The following is a 9526-nucleotide window of genomic DNA, read 5'->3' as shown; positions in this document are numbered from 1 at the left end:
AAACTGAACCCCCAAGCCATCATTCCGTCATTTTCATACTCATCTCATCAAACCATTTCTCTAATATCAGTTTTTGGGCTTATTATAAGTCATCTTAAAAATACTCTATATAACATGGAATGATATTGTTTGTTTTAATCCAAACCTACATGATTTTCTTTTTTCCAAAACCCTCACACTATTAAGAATATCATTTCGTCTTATATTTAGTTCCTCAATCTTTTCAACTTTCAATGTAAAATTTTGATAACCTAAAATACAACAAATAACGTGCTATAATTGATTAAATTATATTGAATGCATACAAAATATAATTATTAATGTGTTTCCTTTGGCTATTCGTGATATATATACATACTTAGGATTCTTGTCTTGCTACCTATATGTCATATGCATGCTTACTTGCTTAGGATTCTTTCATCTTGAGGCTTTTGACTTTGTGACTTGGTTTTTGGATAATTTTCTTGAATTTTTGTTACTCTATAGTTGTTTTCCCATGATTATTTTCATCATCTCATAAAACGAAAGAAATCATGGAGATGTATGACTTATGTTTTTTATATAGAAAGTGGAGGGACCCTTGTAGTTGAGATATATTGCTTGGATTTCACCATCATGAACATTTGAGCCATGAGAGTCTGCAAAAAATTAAAGTGAGTACGTTTGGTGGTTTATACTCCAACATTTCTCTATGCCCTTTTCCCTCTTTTCTGGATTTGCATCATTCACTTTTTTCACTTGCACTTACCTTTTATTTCAATTAATATTCCTTAATTTTTGTTATATGTGCTCCATCCAAGAGCTTATTTGTTTTCATAAAAATTAAGATGGGTAAATCTCAATCCATATCTGCAGTGGTGGATTTAGGATTTTTGCTCAGGGGTTCAAATTATAAAGAAGAAGTTCAGTTGATAATGCAAGTGCAGGATGCGCGTAGCAACCTTCTTGGCATGCTCTTTGTACAAGTAATTATATGTATTTCATTGGTTCATAAAAATTAACACCAAACTAATCAAAGATACCGAAAAGAAAGATATGTTGATAACAAGAATTTTAGTAAATCAATTGTATTACATAAATTAATTCCTAAAATACATGAAAATTAAAGGATGAAAAAAGGAGCGAGACGGGGAAGAAAAATATTATTTATTTGTAAGCATAATAAATATACAATTTAAATAAAAAAATAATTAAATATATTTGATAAAATAAAATCAATGATTAAACATATTTCTCATAATGTGTTTGTCTTTAATTGTTAATGTGTTTGATATCGTGGGCCGTGGGGTATACATGATGGGGTTTAGGAAAATAATTTTCTCTATTTGTGTTTGTCTTTGAGTTTTGCTCCACAAAATAAATAATTTTATGGCCCGACATAAATTTATATTTTAGTAATATAACATCTCAAAGTTATATTTTGCACTTTTAAAGAACTCATATTCCGCTAGAAATAAATTTAATTCCTAAAAATAAAAATTAAAGATCTGTCCATTGAAAAAATAAACCTTGCAATTGAATGCTATATCCTTTATGTTTTATGTTTTATTTTTACTTGATCCTTATACTAAAAATATAGAAGGGGCAGCCCGGTGCACTAAAGCTCCCGCTATGCGCGGGGTCCGGGGAAGGGCCTGACCACAAGGGTCTATTGTACGCAGCCTTGCCTTGCATTTCTGCCAGAGGCTGTTTCCAAGGCTTGAACCCGTGACCTCCTGGTCACATGGCAGCAACTTTACCAGTTACTCCAAGGCTCCCTTTCTGATCCTTATACTAAAAATATATTTTCCTTTTTTACTTATAATTCATTTTAAAAATTCAAGAGAAATTTATATAATTTTCTTACGATACTATCATTATCATTAAATAACTATATAAAATATTATAGTCAAATAATTTTTAAAATATAATTAATAAAGTTAATTTAATAAAATAAATTACTAATCAATATATTTTTAAGGAAAATGTTAAGCAACATGAGTCAAGTAAAATAATACAAAGGAAATGTATAACGCACACTCACTCACATTAAAGGTGAAGTCGAAATTTTAATTTTATGAATTTTGAATTTTATAACGATAATTTCAAGTCTTAATAATTAAATTCTAAACTTAATATCTATATATATTTAATAAACTTTTTAATATAAATATATTATTTAAATAAAAATTATTGTGTTCAACCGAATTCGTATCCAGATTTCTAATTCCGCTCCTGAGTAACACAATAACATATATGAGATGGAGGCATAAATAATTGCATTTGAAGGTCATGCTTAATTATATTGTTTCTTCCAATGATCAGTGTCCTTACCCTACCCATCCTTAACAATCATATCATCCATCTCCTCCCTTTATTTCAACACCCTTTTTTATTCCTTGATTTTCTCAAAATTAAAAAAAAAAAAAAGGTCTATCTATTTTTTGCTCAAATGAACAGTTAAAGATCATCAGCTCACATTTACCAAAATGGATCTTGTCTAAATTTTAATAGTAAAATATGGAATTAATTTAACTTTATTTAATTATAAATATTAGTTAAATTAATTTTTGAAAAGCAAAATATGATAACTAATTTGCGAAGAAGATTATTGTCTTGATTAGAAATGACAAAGTTAGCCAATAAAAACATAATTTTCTAACATGTTTATGTTTGAGCTGATTATTGACTCACTTATTTTAATTCATTAAAAAAATGGACTGATATGTAGCTCAAACTGACCCATTAAAAATTTTGTCAAAATATTTTTAATTATTTTAATTTGATATGATATATACAATTATAATAAAAAAAAATAGTTTTTATTAGATACTAAATAAATATACAAGAACAAATAAAGCAATTAAAATTTAGTAAAAATGAAGAGGATCGAATTATGACCTACATTTTAGCTATTCAGTCCAAATAATTTTTAAATGGCTCAATAACTTATCTGTTTATTAGCTTAACTCATTTTTGTTCCACCCAAATTCAGCTCAATCCATTTACGTGACACTTTAGTCTTGAACTTTCTTGTGCCTCTTCAATTCTTTCAAACTTGAACGAATAAAGAAATGAAGAAACCTCTTTTCCCATTCCACCAACTTAAAAAATATTTGCTATGATGTTTCTCAAAAGAATTTATTAGAGAAGTAGGCAAAGAATAAGAGCATTTTTGGATATGTTTATAGCTTTTAACTTATAAATTAAAAGTTATAAGTTATAAATTTTAACTTGTGAATTTTAATTTATTTTTATTTTTTTGGCTTAAAAATAAATAATTAAAAAGTATTTTTTATTTTATTTTATCTAAACACTATAAAAGTACTTAAAAATTATTTTGATTTAAAAAAAAAACTTAAAATAAAATCACTCCAAACAAGCTCTAAGGATCTAAGAGCCCGTTTAAATTGTCTTATTTTAACTTTTAAGCTAAACTGGCTTTTAAATAACATCCATTTGCTTAAAGGAGCAAAAAATATACATTTAGTTTAATTGAAGATCTATGTGCTTAGTCAAACAACACTTAAAAGATAGGTATCAAAAAAGATATGAATGGAATTAAAAAAAAATTGCACGCAGTATTATCTTTTTTAAAATAATTTTTCGGGGAAAGTTGTGCGTACATATCATTATCAATAGTATAAAATATACATTTTTGTACATTATTTCTATTTTTTTATAGAGGAAATTTCACAAATAATTATTTTAAGTATCTTAATTTTGCTTCTTAGTTATAGTTTGCCTAACTACATTTCATAGCTATAGTTTCGTTTGCTAGGAGTATTATCGTTTATATAATTCACTGTCAATATACAAATATGATAAGTATATACTAATTCTGTATTTATACATTCAAATTTTTTTCAGAACTTATACAAATCAAATGTATCAACATTATATATTATATACAAGTTAGGGTAAGCATATACAATTTTTGAATTTATACAATTAGGAAAATTCTTGAGTTATACAATTAGGAACCGAATTATACAAATTCTGAATTTATACAATTGAGAGTTGAATTATACAAATTCTGAAGGTGGGCCACGTAATTATGATTGTAAATTAGTGGCGAATGGTAGACGTTAGGTTTTGATGATTGCTACAAAGAAGGAATTATACATACACATCATTGAAAAGAAGACTCGTGTGTAAAAGAGAAACCAAAAGCGACAAGGGGACTTTGCCAAGAATGATTCGGATAAGTAAACCTATGTGGAAGACAAGTAGGTTATTTTTATACTCTATATAAAGCAATATTCTGGACAGAAGCACACACATTTTTTGCAAAAACTGAATTGGCGATCTAAACAACAAGAAGAAGAACTACTTAACCTAAGCGATCTAAAGCTATTGTGTTTGACAAAGTTAGGATTATGAGAGGTTCTTAAACTAGAAACTATTACTGAGTTGTAGTAGTTCCTGTGTTTGAGAGTTCGTTAAATATTGTGAGTTTTGTAACAAGAAGCGAGTTTGACTTCTTTGAGAGTAGATACAATAGTTTGAGTAAACTATTAAAGTGAGGTACTGAAATTAGTTCCTTAGATTGCTAAATTATAATCTGAAACATTGTTCTTGCTTTAATTAAAGAAGAAGTTGAAAAGCCTACGAATTGTAGGGCATGGATTTTCGCTCCCTTGATCAAGGAATTTTCCATGATAACGAGGCAAGCCGGGAAGGGGCTGTGACTTAGGATTCGAAGACCAAGTCAGAGACTACTAGACGTCTCGCAGAGCGACTCTCAATGAGGACGTTGAGACTGTTCGGAAAAAAAAAGATTTTTTGGCTCTGTATTACTACATTCTAAGAAGCAGGTTCTTAGTAAGTCTTGGTATCAGAATAGTTCTTTTCAAGCAATGGATAACTACTTGAAAAGGATCCATGGCTTCCCCACCAACATCACAGAAGTATCGCAGACTCGACCCCCTCTCCTAACGTTCAATACTACGGGTGGTGGAAGAAAATAATGATAGATTTAATCATTGATGAGGATCATGATCTATGGAACACCGACGGAAAGACTAAAAATCCCTAAAGGAAGTTTGGAACTGACTCTTGATGATAAGATTGTAGTCCAAAATAGTTATAAAGTGGAGAAGATATTGATATGCGAAATCGATCCTGATGAGTACAATCGTATTTTAGCCAGTTCAATGGCCAAAAAAATCTGGGACACTTTTCAAACTGCTTATGAAGGAATTATCCAAGTTAAGAAATTCAAAATATACATACTGAATCGACACTACGAGCTTTTATGATGAATGATGGTGAAACTATTCGATACATACACACTAGGTTCACATCAATTCTTTATGAGATACATTCTCTTGGTAAAGTAATTCCTAAGGAAAAGGCAATTCACAAACTTTTAAGTGTGTTACCAAGTTAATGGGAAAGTAAAGTTGAAGCAATTGTTGAAGCTAGAGATATAGACACTTTAACTATGGATGACTTGATTGAAAATCTGATTACCTGTGAGCTTAAAAAGAATCAAGAACGTGAAAAAAGTGGCAAAAGAAAAGACAAGAACCTGGTGCTGAAAGCGGCAGAGAAAATTGATTTTGAGGAAGAAAACCTGACACTCATAAGAAAATATTTAGAAGAGGCAGCAACCCACAAAAGAGGAGTTAGGTCCCCAGAACTTTTGAGAAAATTCCTCGCGAACAAAAAGTGTGTCACAAGTGTGGAAGTCCTGATCATTCCATTAAATATTGCCCCTTATGAAAACTAGAATACAAGAAAAATAATCAAAAAGGCAAGGAAAACCAAAAAGAATTTCAGTGTTTCTTTACATAGAAGGATGACAACTCAATAAGCATATCTAACAGTGAAAAAGGCCTTGGCAGCAATGGTTGGTACTTCAAGTAGAGATAGTAAAAACGAAGATTATGATAATCAATCACTGCTGGAAATAGAGAGTGATATTAATGAAGATATACTGAATCTCATGGCATTCTCAGAAGAAGAAGCTGTTACAAAACACAATGGAACTGAAGAAAGCACACTAGCACTGATAAAAGGCACTGACACAAATGAATTAAGAAAATCTGAGGTAAGTTTCTCTGATATTAAATCTAAAATTCATACGTATTCTAGAGATAAACTGGAGTCATTGTCCGTCCTACTCATCAATGCATATCACTCTTTGGATTCTGAAAAGAACCAACTCCCGGAGGATTATGCTTTGTTGAGAATAGACTACCAACAGGTTGAAAACAGAGGCAAAGTTCGTAAGAAAAACTGTGAAGATCTTGAAAATTAAAACAAAAAACTCAACAGTAATTTCAAAGAAAAAAGTGAAATAACCCTAGACAACAATGTTAAAAACCTGACAACAAAACTCCAAGCAACTCACTGAAAAAAATTAAAGTTTTACAAAAAAATCTGAAAAAGGCCAAGCTTGAATTAGAAAGACACATAAATTAGACCAAGTCCTCACAGATGCTTGTCAATATTCAAGAAAGTCAAGGAAGCAATAAATTTGGTGTAGATTTTGAAAATAATAAACGAGAAAACTTCATAGCTCAAGAAACTCTCTGTACTCACTGTGGAAAGACATGACATACTAGAAATAAATGTAGATTTCAAGCTCATGCAATCCAGAAAAATGAAAAATTAGTAAATGACAATAAGAAAAAAACTGCCAGGAACTAGGCTCAAAAAATTCAGACATCCTGCCAGGGCTAGAAGAATTTTAATTCATCCTTTCTACTATAAAAAGAGACCCAGATGGATCTGGATATCCAAATCTAACCTCTAACTGTTTTTTCAGGTGAACATGATAAGAGAAGACAAACGATGGTATCTGGACAGTGCTTACTCATGATAGGAACTCATGAAAACTTTCTCTTACTTACAGAATTCAGAGGAGCAAAAGTGACTTTTGGAAATGAAAAGACCGGTGAAATAATAAAAATTGAAAAGGTTGGAAAATCTCATTCTCATGATATTTAGAATGTGTATTACGTTCAGGTACTACAACACAATCTTCTAAGTATCTATTAGATGTGTGATAAAGGAAACAATGTGTTGTTCACAACTGAAGTATGTGTGGTTACCAACTCAACATCTAAGAACTAGGTTCTGCATGGAAAAAGGCACAAAAATGTCTACAAGGTAGACATTATGAAGATACGTAAAACATATCACAAATATCTGAGTGCTGGTATAGAAAATAATCTCATATGACACAAAAGACTGGGACATGCTAGCTTCTCACAAATGAACAAATTTCTTAGCAAGGAGCTAGTTCTGAGTGCCAAATTTTCACTTCAATGAGAACACTGCGTGTAATGCATGCGCAAAAAAAAATATGACAAGTCCTTTTTCAAGACAAAAAAAGGTGGTAAGCACATCAAAACCTCTTGAACTACTATACATGGTCCTATGTGGTCCCATGAGAACTCAAAGCCGAGGAGGAAAGAAGTACGCTTATGTTATTTTTGATGACTACACTAGATTTAGGTGGACACTCTTTCTAAAAACTAAAGGTGAAACCTTTGATGTGTTTGTTATCTTTGTAAAAATGGTACAAAAACAACTCAACACTGAAGTTCTAAGTATTCGATCAGATCATGACACTAATTTGAAAATTAATAATTTCTCAAATTTTGTTATGAACAAGAAATCAATCATAATTTTTCAGCCCCTAGAACACCGTAAAAAAAGGAATGGTAGATGAAAAAATAGAGCCTTAGATGACATGGCAAAAACCATGTTATTTGCCAGTGGTCTTCCTATGGGTTACTAGATTGAAGCCGTAAACACGGTTTGCTATCTCTTAAACTGCTGCATTATCAGATCAATGTTGAATAAACTACCTATGAATTACTTAAAGGCAGAAAATCAAATCTTACCTATTTACGAGCATTTGGGTGCAAATATTTTGTCCACAATAATGAAAAAAGTTCTCTAGATAAGTTTGACGCCAAAAGTGATGAGAGAATCTTTCTCGGATATTCTTCTCAAAGTAAGGCCTATAAGATCTTAAACAAAAGAACAAACTGTGTAGAAGAAAATGTTAATGTATTTTTTTATGAAACTAATCTCTTGGCCGAGGAAGGAATATAGGTTAATCAAGATGAAATTGATCTAGCAAGATATGATGATGAATAGCAGGACACAATAATGCTACACAAAACTTACCCACAAAGTTCCAAAAGAATCAGGTGCTGGGGAGACTCAAATCACTGATTTCTCTACAACAAGGCAAGATGAACGTCACGCTCTTAAGGAAGTATAAGTGAAAGGGGGAACACCAGGAGAACTTGAAGAGTTTCTGAATGTAAGCGTGTCCTCTTCCTCTGAAGATATAAGGCAACGAAACTGGAAGCATAAAAGTTCACACCCAACTGAGAACGTCCTCACTCCATTAAATATTGGCATGAAAACCAGATCAAATGCCTGAAATATGTGGGCATCATTTGCTTACATATCACTGCTCGAGCCTAAAAATATCAAAAAAGCATTACAGAATGACGAGTGGATTATAGCAATGCAAGAGGAATTGTATCAATTTGAACCCAGTAAGATTTGGAACCTGATTTCCAGACCCTCAAATCAAACAGTTATCAACACCAGGTGGATCTTCAGAAATAAAATTGATGAACAAAGAGTAGTCACAAGAAATAAAGCAAGGCTGGTTATTCAAGGGTATAATCAAGAAGAAGACATTGATTATAATGAGACTTTTGATTCCGTAGCTCAAATGGAGGTAATTGGGTTCCTAATTGCTTTTGCAGCACATATGGGATTTGTCATATACCAAATGGAGGTCAAGAGTACATTTTTAAATAGTTATCTTAGAAAGAGGTCTATGTTAGTCAACCTCTAGGATTTGAGTGTCATGATCATCTAAACTATGTGTACAAACTTGACAAAGCATTATATGGTTTTAAACAAGCACATAGGTCCTGGTATGATGGGCTGTCTAGTTTTGTTTTATCTCATTGATTTGCACACGGAAAGATTGATAACTCTCTCTTTGTAAAAAAAATGAGGAAATAATCTCTTGAGTGTTTAAATATTTGTAGACGATATCATATTTGGTGCCACGGATGAAACCTTATGTGCAGAATTTTCAAAAATGATAAGCGGTGAATTTGAAATAATCATGATGGAAGAACTGGCCTTATTTTTGGGCCTTCAAATCAAACAGACTACCAAAAGGATCTCCATACATCAACAGAAGTACACAAAAGAGCTAATTCAAAGGTTTAAAATGAGCAATGCTAAAAAAAATGACACCCCCATCTGCATAAGAACAAAGTACCTAGGAATGATTGACTCGCTTCTATACCTAACAGCCAGTCACCCTGATATTGTCTACAATGTTGGTTTATCTCCCCGGTTTCAATTTTCTCCTAAAGAATCTCATTTAAAGGTTGTCAACAAGATCTTATGTTACTTAAAAGATACTTAAAATTTGGCTCTATGGTATCCAAAAGGTGATACCCTAAACTTAGTAGGGTATGAAGACGCTGACTATGCTGGGTACCTCATTGATCGAAAAAGCACATCTGAAAAGGACCTCTTTCTAGGCTCA

The sequence above is a fragment of the Solanum dulcamara genome, chromosome 9 (genome assembly GCF_947179165.1).
Source record: "Solanum dulcamara chromosome 9, daSolDulc1.2, whole genome shotgun sequence".
In the NCBI taxonomy this organism is placed as follows: domain Eukaryota; kingdom Viridiplantae; phylum Streptophyta; class Magnoliopsida; order Solanales; family Solanaceae; genus Solanum; species Solanum dulcamara.
Note: the sequence above shows the minus strand (reverse complement) of the source record.